This window comes from Lytechinus variegatus, chromosome 19 (assembly GCF_018143015.1).
Source record: "Lytechinus variegatus isolate NC3 chromosome 19, Lvar_3.0, whole genome shotgun sequence".
NCBI classification, from domain to species: Eukaryota; Metazoa; Echinodermata; class Echinoidea; order Temnopleuroida; family Toxopneustidae; genus Lytechinus; species Lytechinus variegatus.
In genome coordinates this window covers 5413868-5428741 of record NC_054758.1, presented here as the reverse complement: position 1 = coordinate 5428741, position 14874 = coordinate 5413868, and positions in this window count along the sequence as shown.

Genomic DNA, 14874 nt, shown 5'->3' with positions numbered 1-14874 from the left:
ATAAAATGCAAATAAAGAGCCAGTTCACCATTTGCAAACGAAATACTTCTGTCCTTATTATAACATTGAAGAGAAACCCCCGTTTCTTCCAATTCATCAATGTTGGGGTTTTGGGGGAGGGATTAAGATGGAATGTCAAAACATTTTGAATGTAATCTCTAATAAAACCATTAAACCATCATGGGGTAAAAAAGATAACAATACCGAAGTTTTATTTGCCATATGGACATACAGTGGCGTAACTACCGGGGGGGGGGCATGGGGGCACATCCCCCCATTGGCTGACCCCCCCCAAAAAAAAAAACGGGGAAAGGAGAAATGAGGGAGAAAGGAAGAGAAACGTAGTGGGAAAGAAGAAAATATTCATTATAATTTTATATTATACTTATTTATATTACATTACATAAGAAACATTTTTATCATAACTTTATGAATCATAATTGCCCAGGGCCTACGTCTTCATTGTTCCTGGTGCTCGCATTGTCTGTTTAACAAGATATATAATCCTGTTGTACTAAAACATCACGTTTTCAAGTCAATATAAACCAAATATATTTCCTAGCACTTGAGTTATCATATAGTGACATACATGTATTCTTCTTTAAAATGACTCAAAAAGTAATTGCCCCATGTTAAGGTCTTCGTATATAAACATTTCCTGTCCGTGATTACGTTCGCATTATTAGATTGGTGAGATATGTCTGCTCTTCATGAATTCCTAAAATCAGTCCTTAAAATGTCCCTTCTTCTGATCTGAATATCAAAAATTTTCAGCTCGCGCTTCGCGCTCGCATCATTTGGTTAATGAAATACCTATATGGTCCTAGTTAATTCCTACAAAGAAACCTTAGAATGCCCCACTTCAGGTCTGAATTATCTAAATTTTCAGCTCGCGCTTCGCGCTCGCAATATTTGATTGGTGAGATGCGTATGATAATCATGATTGCAATGACTACAAAAAGTGTTTCATGTGTTCAGATGTAATTCTAATAAAATCAGCAAGCGCTTGGCACTCGCATTAGATGACTATGGTGAGATATGCATACTCTTAATGGATTCCTAAAATATATTCCTTAAAATCTCGCTGTTTGGGCTCAAAATATACGAAAATTTCAGCTCGCGCTTCGCGCTCGCATTGTTTAGCAAGACAGGTACCTATCATGATTACATAAATTTGATTATAATGTACCTTTTTAGGTGTGAATATAAAAAAAAATCAGCTCGCGCTTCGCGCGCTCACTCAGTGATTCAAAAAAATTGCTGGTGCCCCCACAATGGCGTGACCCGCGGAACGCCGGTGTGGACATATCAATGACAATTTCTTGCATATCTAAAAACGTGATTGCAAAAAAAAATGCCAAATTTTTTCAGTCATCCCCCCATCAACACGGATTTACGCCAGTGGTTGAATGTCCCTTTTATGAGGGCGTATTTCTTTTTTTTTTTTTTCTGACAGTGTTTTTAGATGGAGAATTTATGGCCAAATCTCTTACAAAATCGAGTGTTTTTTTATATTTCTTTATTTATTTCGATACTTAATATCCTGATAAATTTGTCATTATAAATTAACGGGGGGGGGGGGGGGTATATCAGACAGAAAATTTGTATAAGTCCAGTGTGTTAGAGATAATGGTCTTAATTTGTTCATTAGTCACAATCATGAATTGAATGTAAATGTTTCTTTTTTTTAATCCAGTTGGAAAGCAAGCAGAGAATGGAGGGGTCCGTTGAAAACAAAGATGCAATCGAAAACAGATCTGAATACCATACCGTACGCAACATGATTTTGATCCAATTAACTTTACACCTTCGTGACTTTCACTTGCTTTTGAACTAGGATTTAACCGCAACTCCCGCTTCAGAATTCTATAGATCATGTACGAAACACAATCCAATTACTATGATAAAAATGAACGGGGTAATAATGATTATTATTTTGTTCAATTCGCTCAGAAAAGTAGAACTGTAAATAGCACATCATCACTATAATTTTTGAAGATTATGGAAGAAGATGTCTGCAGGGTGGAGTGTCCGGACGCTTTAAAATTTTGAAGCCTTCTTTTTTTTTTGTCTTTGGATTGCACAAAAATATGAATTCATGAGTTGTAGTCTGATTTGTTCTCTATAATATTGCCTAGCATTTCGTACTAACATTGATGAGACTCTGCCTGATAAATTTTCCAAATGGCTGTTTAAAGTTGATTGTCCGGAACTTGGTATACTATATGATTCCATATGTATTTATTTTTGTTTATATATTATATAGAATGAATTGGAAGAGGTGCGGCGTCAGGATAGGGGGGGCAGACGATCTACAAGTGACGTCATTTTTTCAATTGAATAATGAGTATTATATAATAATTATACGACCCAAGCTTTTCCTTCCTTATCTCTTCCCCTTTATCCCTCATATTAGGTCACCCTACTTTAAAAAATCAAATCATAGGGGGTGTTGCCCCTGCCCCCTCCATGGCGCCGCCCCTGAAATGACAATGGACCGAATCACTGTAATTTCTGATGCACATTATGTTTATGTTGAGGGGTATATAGACGTGCCTCGCTGACTAAATTTTATTTTCGTATAAAAATGAATTTAAATTGCAATCGCAATATAAATGATTACAATACTGCGTTTTAAGGAATAGATAATCAAATTCATTACAATAATGAGGAATTATCATTTAGTTCATAATAATTATGATAAATTCATGATAAATATTTATGATGAATGTATTATAACTGTAGTACAGTAAAAGAAAGTGATTTATTAAATTATTGTTTGATGCCGAATAAACGATAGAAAACTATGGGTGGTCGTTATAATTAGTTGTTCATTATGCATGGGGAATAAAAGAGCGAGGGTATGGAGGAGTGGGGTAGGGAGAAGGGGGTGGGGGAGCTGATAGCACTTGGTGTGGTGGTGATAACGGTATTGTGATTAGTTGGTACGTCTATTTTTTTCTTCAAATCATTTTTTTTTGGGGGGGGGCAATGGATAAAAGAGGGGAGAGGGATAGAGATAAAAATAAAATCTGAAGAGAAAAAAAAGAGAAAGGGGAGAGAAGATAGGATAGGAGAGATTACACTGCAAAACACATGGGGTTGATATAACACCAGCCCGGTATCTACACTCTAAAAATGAAGTGCTAATTTAGCTCTTAAAGAGCGTGTATAGTGACTGCACTTCGGAGTGCTGATTTGTCTAGATCAAATTTGAACTAGACAAATCAGCACTCCGAAGTGCAGTCACTGTACACGCTCTTTAAGAGCTAATTTAGCACTTCATTTTTAGAGTGTATATCGGCCCACACCAGAGTGGAGTTGAAACGACACCAGTTAAGAATCAAAACGATATTGGTTTAACACTAATTGGTGTTGCTTAAATGTCAAATTGGTGTCAGCCTTATAAACGCCAATTCGGTGTTGATTCAACACCTCTCTGGTGTTGACTGATAAAGATACCTGACTGGTGTTATGGTGTTAAATTAATAGCGGTGTTTTTTGCAGTGTAAAAGAGGGAATCAACTTGAAAGAGAAGAGGTGGGGTCCGGGTGGGGATAAAGTTGGGGGAAATGTACGATAAAGAGGGGGGGGGGGGGGGGTAGTGGGAGAGTCCTCTCTCTAAACTTTAGCTGGAGATAAAGCAAGTGAGAAAGAGACAAGAAGTGAAAAGGAAAGAAATTCAATAAAGAACAAAAAAGGGAAATATGTATGTTGTAAAGTAACACTTTTAACCATAATTATTTGCATTTTTTAAAGACCCCCATGTCCTACATAAAGTTCTGTAGCTAAAAAGGATTTAAAAGTAAATTACTTTAGCTCTCTCTCCATCTCACTTTGCTTACTCTTATTCTACATATATAGTACCTCTGCGCTTGCTCTACTTCTTCTTTCTGTCCTTCCCCCTATCTTTAGCACTTCAATCTTTCTGTCTTCCTCCTCTACCCCTATTCACCTGTCCTTTTCTGTCTTTCTCTCAGGCTCTCTCTCCCTTTCTGTCATTTTTGTCTCACCTGCGAAGCAAAGTGAGACTATAGGCGCCGCTTTTCCGACGGCGACGGCGGCGGCGGCGTCAACATCAAATCTTAACCTGAGGTTAAGTTTTTGAAATGATGTCATAACTTAGAAAGTATATGGACCTAGTTCATAAAACTTGGCCATAAGGTTAATCAAGTATTACTGAACATCCTAATAGAGTTTCATGTCACATGACCAAGGTCAAAGGTCATTTAGGGTCAATGAACTTAGACCATGTTGGAGGAATCAACATCGAAATCTTGACCTGAGGTTAAGTTTTTGAAATGTCATCATAACTTAAAAAATATATGGACCTAGTTCATGAAACTTGGACATAAGGTTAATCAAGTATCACTGAACATCCTGCATGAGTTTCACGTCACATGACCAAGGTCAAAGGTCATTTAGGGTCAATGAACTTTGGCCGAATTGGGATATCTGTTGAATTCCCATCATAACTTTGAAAGTTTATGGATCTGATTAATGAAACTTGGACATAATAGTAATCAAGCATCACTGAACATTTTGTGCAAGTTTCAGGTCTCATGATTAAGGTCAAAGGTCATTTAGGGTCAATGAACTTTGGCCGAATCGGGGTATCTGTTGAATTACCATCATAACTTTGAAAGTTTATTGGTCTAGTTCATTGAACTTGGACATTAGAGTAATCAAGTATCACTGAACATCCTGTGCTCATTTCAGGTCACATGACCAAGGTCAAAGGTCAATGAACTTTGGCCGAATTGGGTGTATCTGTTGAATTACCATCATAACTTTGAATGTTTATGGATCTGATTCATGAAACTTGTACATAAGAGTAATCAAGTATCACTGAACATCCTGTGCGAGTTTCAGGTCACATGATCAAGGTCAAAGGTCATGTAAGGTCAATGAACTTTGGCCATGTTGGGGTTTTTCGTTGAATAACCACCATCATATCTCTGTAAGTTTATTGGTCTAGTTCATAAAAAGTGGTCTAGTTCATTAAACTTGGACATAAGAGTAACCATGTATCACTGAACATCTTGTGCGAGTTAGAGTAGTATTCATAGTCAGCACTGCTGCTATATTGAACCGCGTGATGCAGGTGAGACGGCCAGAGGCATTCCACTTGTTTTTCTCTGTCTTGCTTCTCTCTCTTAAACTTCTAGGGTTACAGTCAAGTCATCCCTGACAAGCCGCAATCTACTGGAACACGTGAAATAAACTGCAAAAACTCCAGTGTTGATTTAAGACCTGCCCAGAATTTATAAAATGTCCGCACCAGAGAAGTGTTAAACAACACCAGTTTGGAATCAAATCGATGCTGTTTTAATACGAATTGGTGTTGTATAAACACATATCTTGTGTTAGACCAAAACCAACCTGGTGTAGTTGAACACTTCTCTGATGTGGACATAGATTCCGGGTTGGAGTTAAATCATCACCGGTGTTTTTGCATTGTAGCCTGCATTGTACTCTTTTGTTGACAAAATTTACTTTATGCATGTTCCACTCATCTAATCTTTCAGAAATGAAATATCTTCGCTCTTGAGGATGAAAGATGACCAAACAGAAAAAAATGAGTTTGACAAGAAAATAAAGCACCAGGTTCAAATACAGAAATAGTATAGAGCGTAGTATCATAATTTGTTTTTTTATTAATAAACATCAACCGGTTTTAGATCAAAGTGGAGATCGATTTGTGATAAAAATATATTAAATGAGATTATATTAGAGTGCAGTTAGTCAACACATGACAGTGCATAATATGCAACATATCAAATAACACACCTTGGTCAAAAATTGACTTGCATTGGTTAAAATATATAGATGAAATGTTTGTGATCACATAAATTATAGTATACAACATATTTGAAGTGAGAATTGCACATTTTGATTCTTCTTAGTCTATGAAGATTCACAAATTGTGTAGCAAAATCTTAGACAATTTACTGGCCTGATATAATACATATATATATTTTTAAATACAACAAATAGAAGTATTCAGTTGTCATGTTATTACTGCTAAAATTTCATCTTTAATGTTTCAATAATAATGAAAATTTTTCGTATAGCGCAAGTAACATAGGCAAAATTGCATGTCTTTAAAAAGAAGTGGAGATGGAGTAAAGAGCACTGGGCTCCTAATTGTTAACAAATGTGTTTTCAAATTCTGCCTCTTCATATATTATTCCTAAGATATTACGGCAGAATGCTATTCCTATAGATATTTCATAATGGCAGTTTAACCACAGCCTGAAATTGATAGAAAAATATAGCAAAATATGAAAAAAAAATCATTTCACATCTTCATAGCAATCAGATAAAACATGAGAAACCTCTAATAGTTAAGTGACACATGGACCTAAGGGAGGTGGAACACCTATTGGCCACTACCCCCCCCCCCCCTCCCTCCCCAGATCAAGAATATGCAATAAGGTGAAGCATGCCTCTAATTTCCATTTTCTTTTTTATATCAGATGAAGTCTTAATCATTCCATTGATTTGTAACTTATGGGTACACAGTATCAACCTGGCAAGAAAACTAATGTGCACCAATGATTTGATTATCTTATACATTAGATAACAATTCAATCCTGCTGTCATATTCTTGAAGAGTGAATTTGAATGAAAATAATTTCATGAAATAAAATACAAATGAAATGATTACAGTGGTGCAGGAAGGTAAGTGCACCCCACCAGAAAAAGCACTCCTTCATGCCGAGTATTGAATATAGACAATAACTCTACAATGTCAGGCAAGCCCAGAGAAACATTTTGTTTTGATGACTGTAATATTTTATCACCTGACTTCTCAAATGTCTTAAACATGGCAGAACTTAAAAATATGTTCCATTTTTGGGTGGGTACACTAGCTTGTTAGCACCACCAAATCACCAACAAACTCACCACATTGCATATTCATGATGACATGCTACAGGATAAAGTAACTAACTAGTATAGACAATCGCAAAAGGCTTTGAGACTGACTATAACCAATAAATTTTAAGGCCTGGTCCCACTGGCTGATGGACACAAAATGCATTACGGATACAGCAGACAAGCACTTCATTTAGGCGCGAAATTTTGGGGTGGCTTCATCTGTTTTCATCCGCTCCTGACAATGGACAAAATGGGCAAACAATGAAATCACAGTGGACGGATGCTCGATGGATATCAGAGCGTATGAAACATGTATGCAAAGAGTACACAATGAATACATAACCTTTTCCAACAGATGGCAAGAATCTCTCCGTTTTACATCTTCTCTGCATCCGTAAGTGCAGTGGGACCAAACATTCAATGAGAAACCCATCAATCAGGAATCATCAAAATCTCACAAATTTCCATTTGTCTTTAATTATGATTTGGGCAATATTTTAAAGACATGATTTTCTACAAATCTTGCAAAAATAATGTTTGCCACTAGATAAGCTGAATAAAACTCTCTTGGTTTTATGCAACATGAGGTGACAATTATTCTTTAAAATATGTATAACTACATGTATAAATATATGTATAACTAATTCACCTATTCATACATTAATTTGAATTATTCCATAAGCCTTCAATTTGACATACATCTTATATTCATGATTTTTAATTCAACATACATGTATTTCTTCATCATTTTAAGAAGCTGTCTCTATAAGAATCTAATAATTCCTACCCTGAGTTCAAAAAGGCACACACATACAAATGTCATAGATGGATTGCTTTGATATTGTCGTGTTGGTGCAAGAACGCCCTAACACCACACTTTCGCGCAACACATGCGCAAAACTGCCCTTAGCAGCATGCATAACAGCATTGCATAAGGGTGTTTCTGCAATGATAGGGCGCACAAAAATGTTCTGCTAAGGGCGCTCCTGCACTGTCACAATGATATTCATGTCACAGTTGTTGTTGCTGACTCTTGGGCAATCTTTCACACACTTTCACTACATACATGTACCTGCATCAAATTACATTTTCATTGAAGAGTTAATTAATACAAACATTGTACATACTTCATGACAACAAACAAAATTCACAAGAACATACATCAATAACATAAAACATGACAGATATGTTATGTAAAATACATCAATATTTTAAAAGGAAAGTTTTTGTTACACTTCAAGGTCAAGGTGTGATAATAATGTATATGAATATACCTGGATATAATGATAATAGCTGAGTTGATACAGCATTTGCCCGAAGATACACAAAGTGCTTGCTATTTTTACCGCGGCCTTAGCTCAAGCTACCATTTAAAATTTGATATTTGAAATTGTATCAGTCTACTGACAACATGTCTTTCTAAGACATTCTAGACCATCACTACCATGATCCCTTTGTAGATATCCTACTTGAAGAGGTGGGTGGGGGCCCTCAATACCATCATGCATAAACAGAGTTCTCTGCACACTGATGGATACTAAGACATTCTAGACCATCACTACCATGATCCCTTTGTAGATATCCTACTTGAAGAGGTGGGTGGGGGCCCTCAATACCATCATGCATAAACAGAGTTCTCTGCACACTGATGGATACTAAGATATTCTAGACCATCACTACCATGATCCCTTTGTAGGTATCCTACTTGAAGAGGTGGGTGGGGGGCCTCAATACCCTCATGCGTAAACAGAATTCTCTGCACACTGATGGAGCCATACCTTGCAACCAACTACAATTGGATGGGGCAGGGAGGTAACAAGAAAAAGTTATCAGCTCTCGAGGCTGTAACAAACATCACCTTAGATGCTTACATTAATCATCCTTCCAACGTTAACCTTTCGGTTGTTGAATCAACGAACTACGCCCCATCAGAAGTGGAAGGGGGTGCAGGAGGGGAAGAAGACATTGCCAAAACATTCTGGGCAGTCACCGGAAAAAATTGATGACTCTGATGTTCTTTGAAGTGTACTGAAATGAAAATATAAGTACTGTACAACTTTTTTCTCTTACTCTTAAGGCCATATCTAAGGAACGTACAACTCCTGAGCAGCTGTGAAGACGAGGAGGAAATAACAAGAACAATGAAATAAACCTTTCAAGGTGAGTAAATTACATGTATGCTACCTTTTTAAATGTAGTCAAAGGCAAATTTTTCTTTCTATCACTCCTAAGGCAAAATCTAAGTTACGTACAACTCTAGAGTAGCTATGAGGACTAGGAGGAATGCAGATCTCCAAAATCTAATAAAAAAACATGCTCTGGCTCTGGAAATAAACCTTTCGAGTATATTATGCTGCCTTTTTGAAGTGTATTCAAAGCCAAGTTTTTATTTCTATCACTCTTAAGGCCAAATCTAAGGTACATGTACATACCGAGTAGCAGCAAGGAGGAGGCAGTGAATGTAAGTAGATCCCCAAAAGCCAAAAAAGAAACATGCTCCTGTTTCGGAAATAAACCTTTCAAGGTGAGTAAATTACATGTATGCTTCCTTTTTAAATGTAGTCAAAGACAAATTTTTCTTTCTATCACTCCTAAGGCCAAATCTAAGTTACGTACAACTCTTGAGTAGCTGTGAGGACAAGGAGGAATTAACAAGAATATGCAGATCTCCAAAATCTAAACAAAAAAAAACCATGCTCTGGCTCCGGAAATAAACATTTCAAGGTGAGTAAATTATGCTGCCTTTTTGAAGTGTATTCAAAGCCAAGTTTTTATTTCTATCACTCTTAAGGCCAAATCTAAGGTACATGTACATACCGAGTAGCAGCAAGGAGGCAGTGAATGTAAGTAGATCCCCCAAAGCCAAAAAAGAAACATGCTCCTGTTTTGGAAATAAACCTTTCAAGGTGAGTAAATTACATGTATGCTACCTTTTTAAATGTAGTCAAAGGCGAATTTTTCTTTCTATCACTCCTAAGGCAAAATCTAAGTTACGTACAAATCTAGATTAGCTATGAGGACTAGGAGGAATGCAGAGCTCCAAAATCTAATAAAAAAACATGCTCTGGCTCCGGAAATAAACCTTTCGAGTATATTATGCTGCCTTTTTGAAGTGTATTCAAAGACAAATTTCTATTTCTATCACTCTTAAGACCAAATCTAAGGTACATGTACATACCGAGTAGCAGCAAGGAGGCAGTGAATGTATGTAGATCTCCCACAGCCAAAAAAGAAACATGCTCCTGCTTCGGAAATAAACCTTTCAAAGTGAGTACTCAATTAATTAGGTTTTAGTGTAAGGGAATTTCATTTATAGGTAATGTATGTTATGCACTGTGTTTCCATTTTTTTTCCTTGACCACCCCATATAACAACTTAATTTACATCGTACGTAATGTTATACCAAGATTGGAATTATGCAAATTGTCTGGTATATCCATATGTTATACCTATCAAATTATTTTTTCCCTTGTAGATCATTTGTATCACCCATTATTCATTAGGTATGGAAATGCAATGAGATTCCTAAAAGCAACCTTCGTAACAACCAAATATGCTTTGCCGCTCTTCTTTCTGACTGTTCGAACTAATGTTGGATATTCTGTAGTCAGTGAATTTGTGGTGGAGTCCGAGACAACCGCAGCGATAACCAGAGGCCTCAAAACAAGCAAGGGCTGGACGAAAGAGGCCAACCTTCCCTGGACACCATCCTGTTTCTTAACTGACTTCTGTGAGAGAGAGAGATCAATGCTATTGAGGAAGTGTTTCCAGGTACAGTGCATACATTTAACTTTTCATTGTATCATTCCAGCTTGCAGGTCTCTCATGTGCGACTTCCAGCAGGAACAGAGATGGACGAGGTTGATCAGTAAGATTGAGAATAATATGAAGTCATCGAAGGATACTGTAGTGCCCTGAAAACAAAGACTTCAGGACAGCAGTAGAACAGCTGAAGGAGTCAATGATATGGAAAGAAAATCCCCACTTGGGGTTGATCTTCTTTAAGCAGCCAGACTATCTTAAGCTACCTTCTTCTTGAGCACTTCTTAGGTTCCAGGAGTGCTAGGGAAACCCCCCTCAAAACCAAATCTAACTTTTTCTTCACCACTTTCATTTCATATTTTACATAAGGACACTACACAATCGAAGAGGACATTTTACCCTAGTACGATTACTGTCAAAACAATTGCCTTTCATAGGGTACGATGGCATCCTTAAATTACAGGGTAGACCTTGGCTTGACTTTCTTTGTTGAGGAAGCATGAAGGAGGGTTAGACAAAATTTCATGAACATTTTCAAAATCAATACTCATCAATAAATTTCAGGCACGGAAAAGGCCATTGGCTCCTTTTGTCATGGACTCTGGAGTTGTAGAAGGAAATGTATAAATGGGATATATATGTACATGTAACTGTGACGTAACAAATGCTGTAAATGCCATAAAGTGCTCCAAATGCCCCAAAAGCATATACATAGGAGAAAAACTCAGGTTTAGGGAGTGGTTTTACAACCACAAGAGTAGCATCACTCGTAATTTGAATCACCCTGTAGCAGAGCATTTAAATCACACGGGGCATTCAATTAACGATCTGCGTTGTTGAATAATCAAACACGGACTTGTCTTTCGAGGAAAGACACATTTTCGAAATGAAAATGATAATCACAACGGAAAGTTATTGAAAACCTGGCATGAATATTGATATGTCATGGCTCACTAATTACAGCCGAGGATGTCGCCGCTGCCATTGGAAAGTGCAGTCTCACTCTGTTATGCAGTTGAAACAAAAATGAAATACTAAATACAATTGCCTTTTATAATAACTTAATTCAAATCTAAATAATGAACTGTTCATTTCTTATGTTTTAGCTTACATTTGAAAGGTGCAAAGGACGTTACCACCTCTGCTGGCAAATAAGTGGCAACATCTATGGCCCATCTTCCCGGTACTGCAAAAAATTTCATTTGTCGGCCCAGGAGACAGATGCAAACCAAAGGGCTGGCAAAATAATCAGAGAATCATGGAGAGTAAGGAAATTATATACTTACTATTTTATGACGTTGAGAATTATGTCACAATGAGAGAGCCTGCCAGTGAGCGCAAGAGGTCTTGACTTCAATTCGTTAGTAGCGCCATTGTAGCGAGGTCAAGGAATATTTTTAGTCTTGAGACTGACTACTTTTTTTTGACGTTTTCAAAAGGAATTTGTGTTTTGGACATTTTCATCAACTTTTTCGTGGTCGTGATCTTGCGTGTTTGTGGATTTTAAGGCATAATGTCGGATCATAAAAACAATGACTCTAGTATCAGTGCCAAAGGCACGATCTCGAGGGCAAAGCCAACCACCTTCGCCTCCGCGCTCACGGGGAAGGCGAATGAACGTTCCGTCGTTAGGCGCGACATTGACCAGCATACAGGCAAATTCATCATCAATGAAGAATTTTGCAAAGAAAATGATATGCAGGCAGATATCTGACAATGTGCTTTAACAGAGCAACTGCGCAGGCCGATCAAGCAAGATTAGTAAAAGACAAGAGGTGAGAAAGATCGATGAGGGGCTGCCCTCTTATGTCTTGGAAACAAACATGGAAACATATGAAGTGGCAGCCCCTGACAGAAAGAGGGCAATCAGAGATTGTACGAATGCCATCGATCTTCATTGTCGTTTGCTGTTTTACAAACAGTATTTTTTTCTAAAAAACGCTGAAAATGTCATCAATGTCAGTATTGTTGGATGACATGTGATCACCCAACCGAAAGCCAACAATAAGTAGCCAGTGAATAGCCAAAATAGTAATTTGATCTTTAAAAAGCAAACATAGAGAAGAGATGGAGAGAGGAGAGAAAGAGGAGATGCTGTTAAGGCTGCATATCCATTTCAAGCTGCTTAACTCAAATAGCAGATGCCTTAGAGAAATTAAATAGCAATATGGAAGGTTACTTTAACATTAAGAATAGCGAGGTATCCATAGCTGCACCAGTTCCTGTAGCAGTACACGTAACCGAATCGGATGATGTCGATGACGTCCAGCACATTGTCAGCAACAGTGCACCCAAGAAGGCTCATCCTCACTTTATCCCATTGTCAGGCGCAACATTGACCATGATACAGGCAATTGCTTCATCAATTAAAAATTTTGAAAAGGAAATGATGTGCAGGCTAGAATCGGATGACATACTAAAGCAGAGCAACTGTTCAGGCAGAACAAGCAACAGACAAGAGGTGAGAAAGATCGATGAGGAGCTGCTCTCTTATGTACTAGAAACAACTATGAACACCTACTGTGTGGCAGCCCCATCATCAGGCGCGACATTGACCAGCATATAGGCGAACGCGTCGTCCATGAAAAACTAAGCCAAAAAATTAATATGTTGGTTAGTCCCAGATGAAAATAGCAACAATAACAATTTGGTCTTCATAAAACAAATATGCAGAAGAGAAGGAGAAGAGTTGGGAGAATGATAGACTCCGCTTCCAAACGAAAGGAAAACTTGCATGAATTATGCATAGTTTGATGTATTAATTTTCATTTCATTTTAAACCTACCAATTTAAAAATAACACCTATTTCTTTCATTTCACAAAAGCATCAACAGGAACATGCAACATTATGCACCAAAAACAAAGCACAAATATTGGGAGTATCTACACAAGCTAACACAGTTCCTTTTAGTTTACACTGAAGATACATGCTTTATGGAGAAAAAGCAATCGAGATGTACAAGAAGGGACTATCAAAGGCTATCGGCAGAAGAGAGGCCGAAAATTGTGCAATGATAAGTGGTAATTTATTTGTATGAATTATTTCAAATAAAGTACTCCAGGCTGAATATACCTTGATGTGAAGAAAACAACTCATGAGGCTCATCCCCATATGATACCATACAGGCGAATGCATCGTCCAGGAAAACTTTGCCAAGAAATTAATACGGCGGATACCTTCAAAGAAGGGAAGTTAAGGGATGAAAGAAGAGGAGGATAGGAAGGAGAGGCAAAAGAGGAATTACAAGTGGAAGAAGGAAAAGGTCATAAGGAATACAAGAAGAAAAGAGGTGCAGAGGAAAGGGCAAGGGCTAGGCATGTTGCCAGACAAATAAAATGAAATAGCCCCTGGAATCAGTGAAAGCAATTCTGGAAGTGAGAGTGAATAAATCCAAATCTAGTGGGTGCAGATATGTTTATATTACATGTCAAAGAACACAAAACTGCGTGGAAGTGGGGGCCTGCTGATGTGTTTTTTTCAGCAGGGAGGCTTCTCCCATATTGGAGTTCTTTGTGGAAAAATCAGAAAGGCTAGAGAGGCAAGAAAAGACGCAAACCTATTTGTAAGACGTCAATGGAGGAGTTATAATTGATCTTGGTAATATCCTAGACAATTGCTGGGCATCACAAGGGTACCACAGGAGATTCTTCCCACGTACCCTATGGGAGACAGTCTCAACCAAGGAAACTTATTGTTAATGAAACAAGAGAAGACAGATTTGAGAAGTGCACCAAAAAAATGATATTGATGAAAAATAAAAGATTGATATAAACAAGGACTTAGACTTTTCATCTGTAATAATTACGTGGCTCAAAAAAACAAAACACAAATACTTAGGAGGGATATGGTGTCCAATTTGTCGAAGCTTTGCACTAACGAACGCAAACGCTAACCTAAGCGTCAATGGATGAGCTATACCCGATGTTGGTAATATCCTTGACAGGTACTGGGCATCACATGGGTGGAGACAGTCTCAACCAAGGTAACTTATTGTCAATGAAACAAGGGAACAAGAGAAGACAGATTAAAGTGCACAAAACAAACTTTGGTGATTGGTGATTTTTTTTTTTTACCTGATTGCTAAGAAAGCATGAATGCTTGTAAGCAAGCAACCAGAGGACCGACGGCTTAAGGTCCCCTCCGAAGGACCTGGTACTGAGGATTAATGCCTTACCAAAGGGCACTAGCGCACCAAGTGGGAATCGAACCCGGGTCACCGGAATACGAAT